Below are 16,511 nucleotides of genomic sequence, written 5' to 3'. Positions count from 1 at the left end.
TAATAATAATAACAGGGAAATTAATTTATCAACCTGTTAAAAATTATTCATGATAATTTATAATATTATAAAAAAAAATTTTAAGCTATTGAAAAATAGTAGTAAAGCAGCATATTTTTGGTATTTTGCCGGTAATAGAAAGTAGGGATCTTCTTTTCCGGTTTTTTGCTGCAATAGTGCCGCAGATATACAGTAAATATGCGGTACATTTACGGTTTAAATGCTGTTAATATACCGTAATTTTTCTATTGTATTGCCGTAAATATTCCGAATTTATTTCGTAATTTTTTTATAATTTTATAATGAAAATTAATTCAGCAGATATTTAATAATTTTAAAAATTTTTTAAACAAATAAATTATGGCAAAAAAAAATTGACATGTAGAAATTTTGAAATATGAAAAATTAAATTTTTTTTTAAATAATTTTTCAAAACAAATTTGTTTGTTAAAAAGCAAACCAAAAAATGATCAAGACTATTTTAATGTCATAAGCAATTAAATTATTATAAATATATTGAATTATTAAATTATTATAAAAAAAAAATTTATTCTAGCATCATTAAAAAAAAAAAAAAAAAAATTAAGGAACAAAAATTTTATCTTAAATAATTTTTTAAGTCTTTAATTAAAAATAATTTTTTTTTGATCTTATAAATATAATCAGTTATTAAAAATAATAACTTGAGGTTGTAGTGACCTAAATATTTATTATAAACTCTTCGATAAAAATACGCTTGAACTCGCTTATATGAATTCAAGTAACTAAAATCTGTGAATAGTTATTGCAGATAAATAAACAATCAAATAAAATAATTGCAATATTTTTATTAAATCATCAATTTTATAATAAAAAAATTAAACTAATTATTAACTAAGTAACTCATTTGTCATTTTAATCAGTCTTACTATTCAGTTCCATTGAAAACAAGTACAATACGTAAAAAAAAAAAAAAAAAAACATAATATTATTTAACATTGTAAAATTTATAATTAATCGATGGCTCCAATTATGACACTAAACAATTTAAACATTCAATTATTTAATTATACTACCAATCTACTAATGAGTTTCAATGAAATCAGTCTTCAAGTTTCAGTCATAATATCCATTAATAAAAAATTATCATCATATTTATCTTATAACTATCTATTATACTGTAGTTAGACCGTTATGAATGAGTTACAATTTTACTAAATAAATTTGAGCTTTCAAAATTTATCTAATATGATATATAATTACGCTGTGTCAATTGAAACACTGACTATAAACAATTATAAATTTGATTTTAAAGTTCATTTGATTTTTTAAGCTTCTAATAATAATGCGCTGTGTATTTAATTATTGCAAGCTCACAGCACATTTGTTAATCTTATAATTATATACCAGACAGTAGTTTGATCGGTATGAGTTACAATTTTACTAAATAAATTTGAGTTTACAAAATACATTGAAAATTTTACGACACTCTAGTTAACAAACATTAGAAATTTTTTAATAGATTATGAAAAAAATTCCACATGTTAGTATAAAAAAAAAATCATAAGTGATAATTCAGCTGCTCAATTTTAAAACACTAACTGCAAAATTTTTATACCTGATTTTTTTTTAGTATTACTACATTTATTATAATTTTTAGACCTTAATTTCAAGTATTTTTTCTTAAAAATATTTATACAAGTATTTTCTATTCATAATTCAAATTTTTATCAATTTGGCGCGCAAACTTTTTTTTAATAAGAAAAATTTTTTTAAATATTCAAAAAGCTTCCAATAATAATGTGTTGTATATTTAGTAATTGCAAACTCGCATATTAATTTTATAATTACTTATCAAATACCCAGCCAGCAATATAATGTCTTATGAATGAGTTAAATTTTTACTATATAAATTTTAGTTTAGAAAATTCGTCTAATATTTTACACAATTATGCTAAGTGTAAATTTAAACACTAATTTTGTACAATTATGAACTTGGTTCTAGAGTCCATAAAATATTTAAAGCTTCTAATGATAATGAGTTGTGTATTTGGTAATTGAAAACTCGTAGTGCATTGATAACAGCAGTTGCAGGCGCTGAAATAAAAATAAAATTAATTTTTTTAATTATACATTTATTTTATTAATAATTTATAATATTAAAGTTAGTTATTTATAATATTAAGTTATAATTAAAAAGTGTTTTTTAAAAATTGCACTTAAGGTAAAAGCCCCAATTATTGACGGGAGTCTAAATATTGACACCCTAAATTATCTTTAAATATATTAAATTATCTGTAATAAGAATAACGATCAAATAAATTTTTATTAAATTCTAATTAATTAAAAAATTGAAAAAAAAATCACTTTCAGTTCAAAATATTAAATATTAATTATTAAAAAAAAATAAAGTTACCACCAGTTCATCAAATCAGCTTACGAGCGTCTATTTTCTTAACAACTTTGGTTAGAAAAGCATTTTTTTTAACTGCCGAGTTTAAATTAATTTTTTCATGTAATTATATGACCTATTTTTTTTTTAATTAACAGTACATGAAATATTTATAAAATTGAATAATCGAAATTAATTGTAGGCTTTATAATATTTAAATAATGGGTCAATAACTAGTTCATAATATTTATGGTGAATCCCATATTGACAGCCAGTCAACAGCGCTATGACGCCTTTTTTTTTAAGTATAAAATACGTTACGCGATTATATACAAGGCTTTTAACTGTCAAATAACTCGGCGTGTTTTGGTGTTAAATAAGTTTTTGAATAAATTGTTCTATTTTTAATAATAATTAATCATTCATAGAAATTATTATTAATTAACTTTAATAATATTGATTACTTTATATCAAGTTTTGATAAATAAAAATATAACCAAATGATTCGACGCATGCGCAGTAGGGGCGTCAATAATTGGGGTTACGGTACGTCAATATGGGTTGCAGTCAACTAGTCAGACTAACAACATTCCGAATTAATAAATTACTAGAACTTAGAAAGTAAATATTAAATGTAATTTAAAATAATTAATTTTACAAATTTTAAAATTCCGAAAAATATAATCTTAAATAAAGAAAAATCTAAAGCTATATTAATAGAATCTTTCAAAGTTACAAAGTCTCAATAAATTAAAAAACATAACAACGAAAATTTATACGCCAAAATGAATGAACAGACGAACACTCATTTAGCCGAAAAATGTAAATAATTTTATAATTAGATTAGAAATTTTTTTTAATTAATTTTAAATTAATTAATTTTTGAAAATTAATTTTATTCTAATTTACAAGCATGTATGGAAAACACTCTAAATTTCATGATTGTAAAGGTGGACCATCTAAGAAAAATTTCAATTTTTTGGATGAGTAATTTTCGGCCGAATCATTATTCGGATAGATGAGTATTCGGATGAATATACGTCGGAACAACCCTTTTTCGAAATCAAATTAATTTCAACTCTTGAGGAATATAAGATTTATATTTACTTTTATTCGATAACCCGGTGTTTTATAATCTGTACAAAAGTCAAAAATTTTCGGCTGTTATTCTATTTAAGCTAATGTATTTTATAAACTTTGAATGTAGCGGAATTTTAAATTTTCTAGAGTTTTAATAATTTGGAATGTTGTCGATCTGACTAGTTGACCGCAACCCGTCAATATTTAGATCAATCAGTTTTTTAACCCGTCAATAATTGGTGTATCCAGATTATCTATTTAATTATTTAAAATTAATTAGTAAATATCACTGATTATCATTTTAAAAAAAGAAATTGATTAGTTAAAACATTACTTAAGACATTACCACAAACAAAATTCAACGATATTTATATTTGATTGCTTAAAAAAAATCAAATCATAACTTTGTCTCTTATAGCGTCAATAATTGGGGCTTTTACCTTATAGTTTTTAATTTTAGTTTTAATTTTTTATAAATGAAAACTTTATTCTTATTGAAAAAATTATCAAAATTTTCAAATATTTCAAATTCGGCTAACTTAATTTTCATTTTTTAGAATTTTATAAAATGAAATTATTATAAAAAAATTCCACATGTGAAAATTAAAGAAAAATATTAGTAGAAATTTTTAAAAGTATTTTTTATTATTGTAATTGATTTATTAAAAAAATTTATTGACAGCTAATTTAATTTTTAAAAATAATAAAATTTACCTTCGACGTGCATTCCATCAACCGTATCATTTTTCGCTCGAAAATGCCGTCTTAGATAATCTCTTGTGGCTCCGTTTGCTCCGTATACAAAACACGCACCCCCTCGAATGCTTCCTTGGACCCATATGTAAACACCATTTCCACAACCGTTAGCGCCTGACATTTTAATAAAAATTTTCTTAACTCTGTTTTAGATAAAAATTTTTATATTTCTGAAAAATAAATAAAGAATTAGTAAAATATCAACCGGAATTATTTTCATAATACTTTTTTTTTAGTTATTTACTATAAATATACTCCGAAAAAGCCTAAATTACCAACAAAATAAACTTGTTACGTCTATGAGTGTTTTCTTTTTGAATTTTTGTAAATTATATATCATTTTAATAAATTTTTCTATTTTTTAACATCATTAATAATAAGTAAGAGTTTTATGGTATTTATTTTAGCAGTAAAACTTTTTTATTACAATTCTTGTTTCGCTTAAAAAAAAAAAAAATATCTGAAAATTCTGAAAAACTCACCTTCACTTTCTGACGTTTGAGGTATGCGACTTCGAAGCGTCGGTAGATACGGAAAAACTAAAATGCTTTCGTGGCGAAAAAGACACCGGAAACTATCTTAGTGGAAATGTATACTTAAATAATGAGGGAAAATTTGAAAATGGAAAGTTTATATATAGCTAAGTTATGACACTAAAGTTAGCAGTCACTTGATCATTTTTTATTTTTTTTAACAAACAAATTAGCTCCAAAAAATTAATTTTAAAAAAATTGCATTTATTATTTTTTTCAATTTCTGCATGTCAATTTTTTTTCTAATTTCTTCTTGCAATAATTTGTTTCTTTAAAAAATTATTAAAATTATCAAAAATCTGCTAAATTAATTTTCATCAAAAAAATTGCATTTTTTATTTTTTTCAATTTTTACATGTCAATTTTTTTTTCTAATTTTTTTTTTGCATAATTTATTTTTAAAAAAATTGTTAAATTAATTTTCATCCAAAAAATTATTTTTTAAAAATTGAATTTTTAATTTTTCATATTTCTACTTAATGTCAATTTTTTTTGACATCATTTATTTGTTACAAAAATGAATGAAAATTAAGTTAGCCGACATCTAAAAAATTTTCATGATTTTTTTTATTGAAAATTATTACAAAAATAAAAAAAAAAATTTCATTTATGAAAAACTTGAAAAACTATAAGTGCATTTTTTAAAAATATTTTTAATTATAATTTAATAAATGAAAAAAAATCAAAATTAAAAATGTCGGCTAACTTCAGTGTTACAAAAATTATTAAATATCTGCTAAATTAATTTCAATAGCTACGTTCAATTTTCTCATTTAACTTAATTTTACAGAATTTTTTTTTAAAGATATCAAATCTATTTCTTTAAAATTAAATTTTCAATTATAAAATATTATTCAATTTTTTAAAAATATTGCAAATACTTTTGTCAATAATTTATTTGTTTAAAATTGATTAGAATTTGATATGCAAAATTTTTCCTCAGTAGAAACATATTTTATTTATTATAAATTTTACACGCAGATATATATTTAAATAATTACAAATATAATTTAGATCTATTTGAAAATGCATTTTGTACAATAACAGTTTTCTTCTGTAAGAAAATAGAATAATATTTTTCATTATTTAGTTTCGGATTAACATTTATCATTCTATTTCCTTGCTGGCCGAGTATATTTGCTACGTCCATTATATTTTCTAAAAAAAAAAAAAAAAATAAGCATTGTTGAGACAACAAATTAATTTGTTTGAAATTTAAAAGAAATTTTGTTTCTTAGCTGAAGATTTTTTTAGTCAATAAAAATTATAAATAAAAAAATATTTTCAAAAAATTGCACTTAGAATTTTCCAAATTTTCTACATGTCAAGTTTTTTCAATAAAAAAATTTATTATTTATTTTTTATAAAAACTCTAAATATCGATGAAAATTAAATTAGCCGACATCTGAAAATTTTTATACTTTTTTTTATTGAAGAAATTTATTACAAAAAAAATAAAAATAAAAAATTTAACATGTAGAAGATTTTACAAATTATCCGTGCAATTTTTTTTTGAGAATTTTTTTACTTGTAATTTAATTGTCAAAAAAAATAAAAAATGATGACATTAAAGTTAGCAGTCACACCATTTAAAAAATTTATTTTTTAACAAAAAAATTTATTCCAAAAAAATTATTTTTAATAAATTGCTTATATAAATATGCATTTCTAATTTTTTTTTATTTCTACATGTCAATTTTTTTTCTCATATTTTTTTCCAAAATTTATTTGTAACAAAAATTTTTAAAATTATCAAATATCTGCTAAATTAATTTTCATAAAAAATTTTATGAAAGTCGGATGATATTAATATAATATAAAGTTAGTCGACATTTTTGATTTTTTTATTTTGCTTAATTTATTAATTTATAAATAAAAAAATATTTTTAAAAAATTTCACTTATAGTTTTTGAAGTTTTTAACGAATGAAAAAAATTTTTTTTTATTTTTTTGTAATAATTTTTTAATAAAAAAATTCATAAAAATTTTTAGATGTCGGCTAACTTTATTTTCATGAAAGTCGGCTTATTTTAGTATCATTGCTGATTTTAGTATCACATAAAAATATTGTGTTTAATAATTACTTCCACACTGATTGAAGAATTTGTTTATAGTTAAAAATATTTGTTAATATTCAACAAATCATTTATTAGAGATCATTTTTTAGTATTAAACAAATATTTCTTAGTATTTAAAATAATTTGTTTGTATTTAATAAATCTGATATTCATTTATTAAATATTAATAAATCTTTTTAAATACTAATAAATATTTGTTAAGGACTAAAAAGTGGTCTCTAATAAATGATTTGTTAAATATTAACAAATATTTTTAACTATAAACAAATCCTTCTATCAGTGCATAACGCATCCAGTTTGAAAGTAAAGTAGTTTCAAAATCAATTTTTTTCTTCAATTCTATAACAACGCACCAATGACTTTCCATTGGACCTGATACTGTTGCAAAACTGTATTTATTTAAAGAACCAGCAAAAGACAAAATTGTTAATCACAAGAAAAAAAGAGCCAATAATAAAATTCAAGTGAAGATCACTATTGGTGTCCGAAGCGTCAATCAAGTCCATTTTTTTTTTCCCCTAAAACAAATATAATTATTATCTTCGCCACTTTCAAAATCAGCAACAAATTTTTCTGACAAACTTACTTTTTATTGAATTAAAATAATTAAATATTGAAAAATCAATAATAAAAATAACTGCACGTGCATTGGAAAATTTTTTACTACAAAACCAATTGTCGATCTGCAATAAATTTGTGATTTATTGTATGTTGATAATTGTAATAAAATCAGTAGTATGTTTTTTTTTAGTGTGTGTAATCATTTATAAGCATAAGTAAATGTTAATCGCTCAATATATGTTTTATTTTTCCGTAAAAAGTACACTTACTCTCGATAAAGAGTCGTCGAATTTATTTTACTTGTTGTTACTTTTATAAATTATTAGAAATTAGTAAACCTAGCTATTTGCGCGAATTATTTCAAGAAGACCTTACTGTAAGACGCTCTGAGAGACTAGCAGCCAAGAAAAATAATATTCTCTTTAAATTCCCAAATTTCAGTACCACTCATTATGAGTCTTCTTTCGTAATTACAGTTATACGATTATGGGAAGAACTACCAGAGGACATTATAAATTCATCAAGCTTGGAGGTTTTCAAAAATAAAATTTTTCATTATTTATTTAATTTAGATGTTTGATCTAGGGATGGGCGATATACATCGATGTTTCGACTATCGATGTTTTTTCCGGAAAACATCGACTTTTTTGATCGATTTTTTTTTGGAATCGAAACATCGATGGTCGATGTAGAATAATGAACCATCGACATCGAGATAAATTTTTACTAGAAATTTTTAGCGTGCGCTAAAAATTAAAAAAAAATCTGAAAAAACCAAAAAAAAAATCGTAAAAATTACAGTTATAAATATGGGAAAAAAATCTATTAAACACAATTGTTAATGACTTGCAAGTGCATTTTCATAGCTGGAAGATGATCTTAGAATTCAAAAATAACAAAACTTAACGAAATTTTTTTAAGTTTTTTGCTATTTTTTCAAATTTTGACGGGCTAATTAGCTCAACGGGCTAATTAACGTTCAAATTCAGATTCAGTGAATTGAAATATATAAAAAGTATGCTTGATCTAGATCTATAAAATTTTATTCATCGTTGTGGCGGCAGTTTTTCGCAATTTTTTGCCTTATTTAGGGTTTTTTGGATTTTAGTCAAAATTTTGAAGGTGTACGGGCAATAATAAGTAAAATAATTAAAAATTATTTCTTTTTACGCCAAATTTGGTTATAAGTATAATTTTTTCGAATTTTTGCGTGCATTTTCAACATCGATGTCTACAATCGATGTTTCGATGTTTTTGTCAAAACATCGATGGTTCGATGGTGAAAAATTTTGAAAATCGATAGTCCGATGTCAATTTTTTTTCCTAACATCGCCCATCCCTAGTTTGATCATAAACTGTTGTAAATGCTTCTATCATTATTTTATTAATCTTCAAACTTCGTTAACCTTCTTTATATAGCTTCTTTTTAATTTAAAGTTTCCTACCTGTCTCTTTAGTAACATCAAAGATTCTTAAAATTATTAGTTAATTCTTTATAAATTAAATTTTTATATTAATTTTTAATGTAGTATATAATATTATCACCTATCTAAAAATATTATTGTGTAAAACACTCTAAATATTTATAAGTTAAACTGCACAATAATGTAAAATTATATGTATACTTACTCTTTGTCATTCGGCAACTGCCTTGACATAATTTTGTTAATAAACTAAACTAAACTTACATATATTAAATTATAAATTATCAATCGCTTTTTGTGTTTTAGGTGTCCATATTATGGTTCTATAAAATGTGTATTAGATAAGGAATAAATAAATTAACTGCAGTATGAAGTCTAGCTCTTTGTTCGATAGAGTTTCAATTAATATGTTTAGTTTTTATTGAAGAATATTCGTGATATTCAGGTACAATATTAATTTTATTATTACACTCAATATAATGTGAAATAAAAAATTAGATTTTACAAACTAAGAAATTTATGACACTGAAGTTAGTAGACGTCTAAAAATTTTTGATTTTTTTTATTAATTAAATTACAACTAAAAAAATATTTATAAAAAATTACACTTATAGTTTTTTAAGTTTTTTATTTGTGAAAAATTTTTTTTTAATTGTTTAATTGAAATGTTTTCAATAAAAAATTTCTAAAAATTTTGAAATGTCGGCTAACTTCATTTTCATAGAAATTTTGTGCTATTGCTTCAAAAAAATATTTTTTGATTTAAATTTAATGAATTAAGCAAAATCAAAAAATTAAAAATTCCGGCTGATTTTATTATTACAGTAAATTTAAAACTCTTTTGTTAATTTTCTTAAATTAATATAAAAAAAAAATATTAAATATTTAACACAAATTTTTTTAAATAATAAAGTTAGCCGATATTTTTTATTTAGCTTCATTTATATTAATAAATTTAACAAATACATTTTATGAAATTAAAAATTAAATTAGTGATAATTTTAAATAAATACATAGAAAAAAAAATTTCTTAATAAATTTTACTCATATTAATTAAATAAAATTATTTCAATAAATTTATATTAGTAAATTTAAAAAACAATACATTTTATGAAATTAAAAATTTAATTAATGATAATTTTAAATAAATACATAGAAAAAATTTTTTTTTAATAAATGTAAGTCATATTAATTAAATAAAAATATTTCAGTAAAGTTTCTTCGGTATTTTGAAGTATAATTAACATCACATACTTATGTATGAAATAAAAGATGAAAGGATAAAGCATCTAGCTATTATTTTACATTGGTGGTAATTTCCTCATGTAAGTACATCCGATAAATTAAACTAAAGGAAGCAAAATATCTATTTATTTTTTAATTTGATCACTAACTTGATAAACAAATTTATAAAACGTGGATATATTTTTTATAAAATATATTACTTAAGAATATATTAAGACTATAAAAAAAATTTTTGAAAGTTCTTAAAATTATGAGTATATTTTTTTACTTTTCGTAAGAAAAATTAATTATTACTAATTTATATACTTAATAAAATAATAAAATTATTTATTATAAATTTCTATCCTTAAGAAAAAAAACAATTAATGAAACAGAACTATTGTATTAAAAAAATTATTAATACTGTAGTGTCAATCTTAAATTGCCAGTCATTAAAGTAACATCAATACAAAATAGACTAATGCTTAAATTTATTTATCTTGAATTTATTTTTGTAACAATTGAAAAAATAAAAACATTATTGTAAACAAGTAACACTTAAAAAACGGCTCCCTGCTTTTATTAATCCGCAAAAATTACCCACGTCAAAATTTCTCACACAACAATATCTCAAGTTCAATTATTTCTAGAAACAAGTTATTACAACATAAATTAATTTGAAGAAAATTAAACATCATTTACAAAAATGCTTATATATCGCGTTACTAAAACCATAAGGGCGTATTTCAAAATATACGCCCTTATGGTTCTGCAGAACCATAAAGGCGTATAAAAAAATTTTTTTTGCTCCAATCAATGTAAAAATATTGAAAACAATAACATCTATGGAAAAAACGAAAAAAAAAATTTTTTTTCGTAATACGCCCTTATGGTTTTAAGAAAACATTTTTCTAAAACCATAAGGGCGTATCTTGTTTTTTCGGTTTATTATCAATTATAGGTCGGAGTAAGAAAAAAAATTGCAAAGGTGATAGAAATTATCACTCCACAACTTAATTTATATCGACAAATATTTATTTGAGTGAAAAAACGAATGAAAAATTAAGAAAAAATAAATTCATAACAACTTGAGAACAATCGGTATGTCTTCAAGTTAATAAAATTAGCCTCAAAGTTTTTCAAAATTGATTTTTTCTTTACTTCAGATCTATTTACAATTAACAAAAGAGTTTTGTAAGCCATTTAAAACTGTAATATTAAAAAAGTCATTCAAAAAGAACTTTGTTCTTGAGAATTGTTATGATTCTTCAATACCAATATCTTGAAGCAAGTTTGATGATCTAAATCATTTTTGTACATCAGGCACTGTCCCACAAAATATCATCGGTATTATCAAAGTTTAATTTTCAGCCATGGTCATAGTTTATAAATTTTTTTGTCATTAACTAGTTAAAAAAAAAATTAAGAAATCTTTTTTTTTACTTTTATAATCTTAGACACAGATGATCCTGACGATGGAGATGGCATTGGAGTAATACTCTGATGAATTTATTTTTCCTTAATTTTTTATTAGTTTTCTTACTTAAATAAATATTTGTTGACATAAATCAAGTTGTGGAGTGATATTCTATTACCTTTGCAATTTTTTTTCTTACTCTGACCCATAATTGATAATAAACCGAAAAAACATGATGCGCTCTTATGGTTTTAGAAAAATGTTTTCTTAAAACCATAAGGGCGTATTACAAAAAAAATTTTTTTTTTCGTTTTCTCCATAGATGTTAATATTTTCAACATTTTTACATAGATTGGAGCAAAAAAAAATTTTTTATATGCTCTTATGGTTCTGCAGAACCATAAAGGCGTATATTTTGAGGTACGCCCTTAAGGTTCTAGTAACGCGATATCTTCAACATTAACATGGCCCTTTTATGACACTAAAGTTAGAAGACGTGTAAATAATTTTGATTTTTTTCATTAATTAAATTACAACTAAAAAGATATTTATAAAAAATTGCAATTATAGTTTTCAAGTTTTTTACAAGTGACAATTTTTTTTTAATTGTTTAATTGAAATTTTTTCAATAAAAAATTTCTAAAAATTTTGAAATGTCGGTTAACTTTATTTTCATGCCCTTTTATCATGGTTTTTGTGTGAGAAAATATTGTACAAGAAATTATTGCTGAGAATTTTTATCACGAGAAATTTTTGCATGAGAAAAAAGACACGGTCACCTTAAAAAACATATTTTAATTAAAATTTTGAGGCTGAAGAGTCCAAAGCAAATTAAAATGATCGATTGTAGTGGTCTCTTTAATTCTATACCCACATGTTACTAAAAAATTAATGACAATTGTAGGAGCCGCTAAAAAAATTTGAATTATAAATTAAAAAATTAATTACAAATTAAAAATATTTTTAATTTATCAATTTACCAGCAATATGATCACCATTCGTCGAATCTTCTATTCTGAAGTTATTTCGTAAAATCCCTTTTATTCTAGAAGTTGCTCCGAATATAAAACATCCAACTCCACGAATGTTTCCTTGAATCCATATGTAAGCGTCACTGCTTCGATCAATCCCATTATTAGACATTTTTCTGTCAATAATTTAAAATAATAATTATCTAAATTCAAAAAAAAGTCAAATAATGTTCTTTGATTTATTTTATAACTTTTACTTTCAAACTAAAATTATTTTTTTTAAATGACCTCGCTAAATTTTGGCCTTTGCTGGTAAAGTGGAACTTTTATAATAATTTTTTTTTAAAAAAAAAGTTTTAATATTGAAATAAACTTTTTTATATATTGACAATTACAGAACAAGAACTGTGATTGTAATAATTTTATTTTAATGCTGGTTTTTAGTCGATAACAAGCTGAATAGATCGTAGTTCCCCCATACTTTTTTGTTATGATTCATTAAAAAATTTGAGGCCGTACGCATGATTGTTGTTGACAAATACCTGTTGCATTCTATATTAAAATTATTATATTAATTTTCATTGATTATTTTTGATAAATATTGCTTAGAAATATAAACGTAGTTTTAAATAATTTTTCTATAGTAATTTATAAAATAAAAATTTAGAAAAAGCAAACATACCTTGTCTTAATTTTCAGATGAAAAATCTCAAGAAAATTGACCTACACTGTACGAGAAACTTTAAACGATTGAGTGCATTTGAAGATGGAAAACTAAAATACCACTGCGACCACGAGGGCTAAAATTGCCGGAAACAGTCATTTTTAAAACCTGAATTTTCTTGTGGGAAAATTTGAACGTGGAAATTTTTTTAAATCAAGGTGAAATACTTTTATTTGTTTCTTATTAGAATTGAATCAATAACAAATTTATTTTTCAAATTACATGTTCATATTATTTTATTTGATGTGATTATCCATATAGTAATGGTAAGTAACATAAAAATTAAAGTGTAATATAAAGAATTGAGACATTTTCACTTATGGTAATTTGTTATGATTCAAATAGTGATATTATTAAATTCTTTTTTCCAATGTCCATATTATACCAGGTTGTGACTCATTTTTATTAACATATTCTTTGGTGTACGTAGAAGAGACAACGCGATAGCCGTTTTTACCAAAAAAATTCAATACTTTACACATTGGAACTGAAAATAATATTTATAATTTTTCTTTGTGTTAATATAAAAAAAAAGAAAAAAAAAAATATAAGCGTCATTAATATCGCGTTACTAAAACCATAAGGGCGTATCTCAAAATATACGCCGTTATGGTTCTGCAGAACCATAAAGGCGTATAAAAAAATTTTTTTTGCTCCAATCAATATAAAAATATTGAAAACATTAACATCTATGGAAAAAACGAAAAAAAAAAATTTTTTTTGTGATACGCCCTTATGGTTTTAAGAAAACATTTTTCTAAAACCATAAGGGCGTACCTTGTTTTTTCGGTTTATTATCAATTATAGGTTGGAGTAAGAAAAAAAATTGCAAAGGTGATAGAAATTATCACTCCACAACTTAATTTATATCAACAAATATTTATCTGAGTGAAAAAACGAATGAAAAATTAAGAAAAAATAAATTCATAACAACTTGAGAACAATCGGTATGTCTTCAAGTTAATAAAATTAGCCTCAAAGTTTTTCAAAATTGATGTTTTCTTTACTTCAGATCTATTTACAATTAACAAAAGAGTTTTGTAAGCCATTTAGAACTGTAATTTTAAAAAAGTCATTCAAAAAGAACTTTGTTCTTGAGAATTGTTATGATTCTTCAATACCAATATCTTGAAGCAAGTTTGATGATCTAAATCATTTTTGTACATCAGGCACTGTCCCACAAAATATCATCGGTATTATCAAAGTTTAATTTTCAGCCATGGTCATAGTTTATAAATTCTTTTGTCATTAACTAGTTAAAAAAAAAATTAAGAAATCTTTTTTTTTACTTTTATAATCTTAGATACAGATGATCCTGACGATGGAGATGGCATTGGAGTAATACTCTGATGAATTTATTTTTCCTTAATTTTTTATTAGTTTTCTCACTTAAATAAATATTTATTGACATAAATCAAGTTATGGAGTGATATTCTATTACCTTTGCAATTTTTTTTCTTACTCTGACCCATAATTGATAATAAACCGAAAAAACATGATACGCCCTTATGGTTTTAGAAAAATTTTTTCTTAAAACCATTAGGGCGTATTACAAAAAAAAATTTTTTTTTCGTTTTTTCCATAGATGTTAATATTTTCAACATTTTTACATTGATTGGAGCAAAAAAAATTTTTTTATACGCCCTTATGGTTCTAATAACGCGATATATTTAGTATTATTTATGACGTTTACGTTGTAAGAAATATTAAGATAATTATGAGACTTACTTTGATATAGTCTCAAATTATTTTCGAGTATTTCATTAGTTCGCAGAGTTATTTTAAATTTTTCATGAAAAGATTCTCGAAGCTCTAAATCAAGTTCATCTATAAAATGACAGAGGTACTTTTTTTCTTGCCCTGCATAAACACCTTTAACTATCATATAAAATGACATACTTGAAACTGAAATTCCGCAAGTTTTTTAACTAAAACAAAAAAATCAAAGTATTTAGAAAAATTATCATAAAATTAAATGATTCATTTTCTTCTTCAATGCAGTGAAATAGTAATACAATAATTATAAAAATTAAGTTAGCCGATATCTTAAAATATATGACATTGAAATTAGCAGTCACATTTTTTTAAATTTTATTTAATAAAAAAATTTGTCCTAAAAAATCATTTTTAGAAAGTTGCATTTATTTTTTAAAATTTTCAAATAACTTTTTTTGCCATAATTTATTTGTTATAGAATTTTAAAAATTATTAAATATATGCGATTAATTCTCATTAAAATTGTTAGAATTTTTTTTTTATTGAAAAAATTATTACAAAAACTTTTTTTTTAACTTAATTTGTAAAAAATTTGAAAAACTCTAATCGCAATCAAAAAAAAATATTTTTTAGTTTTAATTTAATAATTGAAGTAAAATCAAAAAATTAAAAATGGCTAACTTTAGTATTATCAATAATTCTATTAATTTTTCATTATTAAGACAACAATGAATGTCCAGTTTTTTGCAAGTTTAATTTACAACCGAGTTTTTTAAAAGTTATTTTATAAATAATATTAAATAATTAAATTAAAATACTTACATATCTTAATAATATCAGACTGTTGATTATTTCGTCAGAAGAAACAAATAAATCGCGATCGCGTATATTGTCATACACACGCATCCCTTCTTCTTACCTTTTTTTCCGTTCCTTCTCCTGATAGTATATATAATAATAATATTGAAATAAAAATATATTAAAAAATTCTTGCAGGGAAATTTAAGTTAAAAAATATAAATTACTTAATTTTGTAGCAAATTTCTAATAAATAATTGCTAATACTTTTTATAAATTTTTTATATATAATAACTAATACTTTTATAAATTGTTTATATATTTTTTTAAATATTAAATAAGAATAGTAAAGAATAATTAAAATTTACAGTCAACGCTCTCTGTATTTGACTCGTCCTTGTCCATAAGAGCTGTGTAAAATCGTCAAATACAGAGGAAGAATGTGGTCAAATACAGAGAGCGGTCAAATACAGAGAGGTCCAATACAGAGAGCGTCGACTGTACTGTGTTTGTCATCAAATGTTGGGTCGCAGTAAAATAGTCAGATTGACAACATTCCGAATTAATAAATTACTAGAACTTAGAAAGTAAATATAAAATATAATTTAAAATAAATAATTTGATAAATTTTAAATTTCCGAAAAATATAAATTTGAATAAAGAAAAAACTAAAGCTATATTAATAGAATCTTTCAAAGTCACAAAGTCTCAATAAATTAAAAAATATAACAACGAAAATTTTTACGCCAAAATGAATGAACAGACGAACACTCATTTAGCCGAAAAATGTGAATATATAGTTATTTGGATGAGTAATTTTCGACCGAATCATTATTCATATGGATGAGTATTCGGATG

General features: G+C 22.5%; 3 long non-coding RNA genes across 4 annotated transcripts in view; 1 reads left to right on the top strand and 2 right to left on the bottom strand.

The window, feature by feature from the left end:
- The window catches only part of LOC123273005, a 29,401-nt gene that overhangs the window by 11,991 nt on the left and 899 nt on the right, over positions 1–16,511 (top strand). The window contains exons 1-3 of one of the 2 annotated variants that reach the window (XR_006511214.1): positions 8,948–9,248; positions 10,015–10,128; positions 13,115–13,297. This is a non-coding gene — a long non-coding RNA (uncharacterized LOC123273005). Of the gene's footprint in view, positions 1–8,947; positions 9,249–10,014; positions 10,129–13,114; positions 13,298–16,511 lie in introns of those variants that run through there. The other variant, XR_006511215.1, reaches the window with a different exon arrangement.
- Positions 1,736–4,811, bottom strand: LOC123273002. The gene is made up of 3 exons (XR_006511211.1): positions 4,690–4,811; positions 4,166–4,377; positions 1,736–2,076 (listed from the first exon to the last, which is right to left on the bottom strand). It is a non-coding gene; the product is annotated as an uncharacterized LOC123273002 (long non-coding RNA).
- On the bottom strand, positions 12,225–15,808 carry LOC123273004. Its single transcript, XR_006511213.1, has 5 exons — positions 15,678–15,808; positions 14,868–15,067; positions 13,098–13,626; positions 12,425–12,591; positions 12,225–12,354 (listed from the first exon to the last, which is right to left on the bottom strand). It is a non-coding gene; the product is annotated as an uncharacterized LOC123273004 (long non-coding RNA).

Source organism: Cotesia glomerata, linkage group LG10 (assembly GCF_020080835.1).
Source record: "Cotesia glomerata isolate CgM1 linkage group LG10, MPM_Cglom_v2.3, whole genome shotgun sequence".
NCBI lineage: Eukaryota > Metazoa > Arthropoda > Insecta > Hymenoptera > Braconidae > Cotesia > Cotesia glomerata.
Note: the sequence above shows the minus strand (reverse complement) of the source record. Positions and strands in the feature narration are given on the sequence as shown.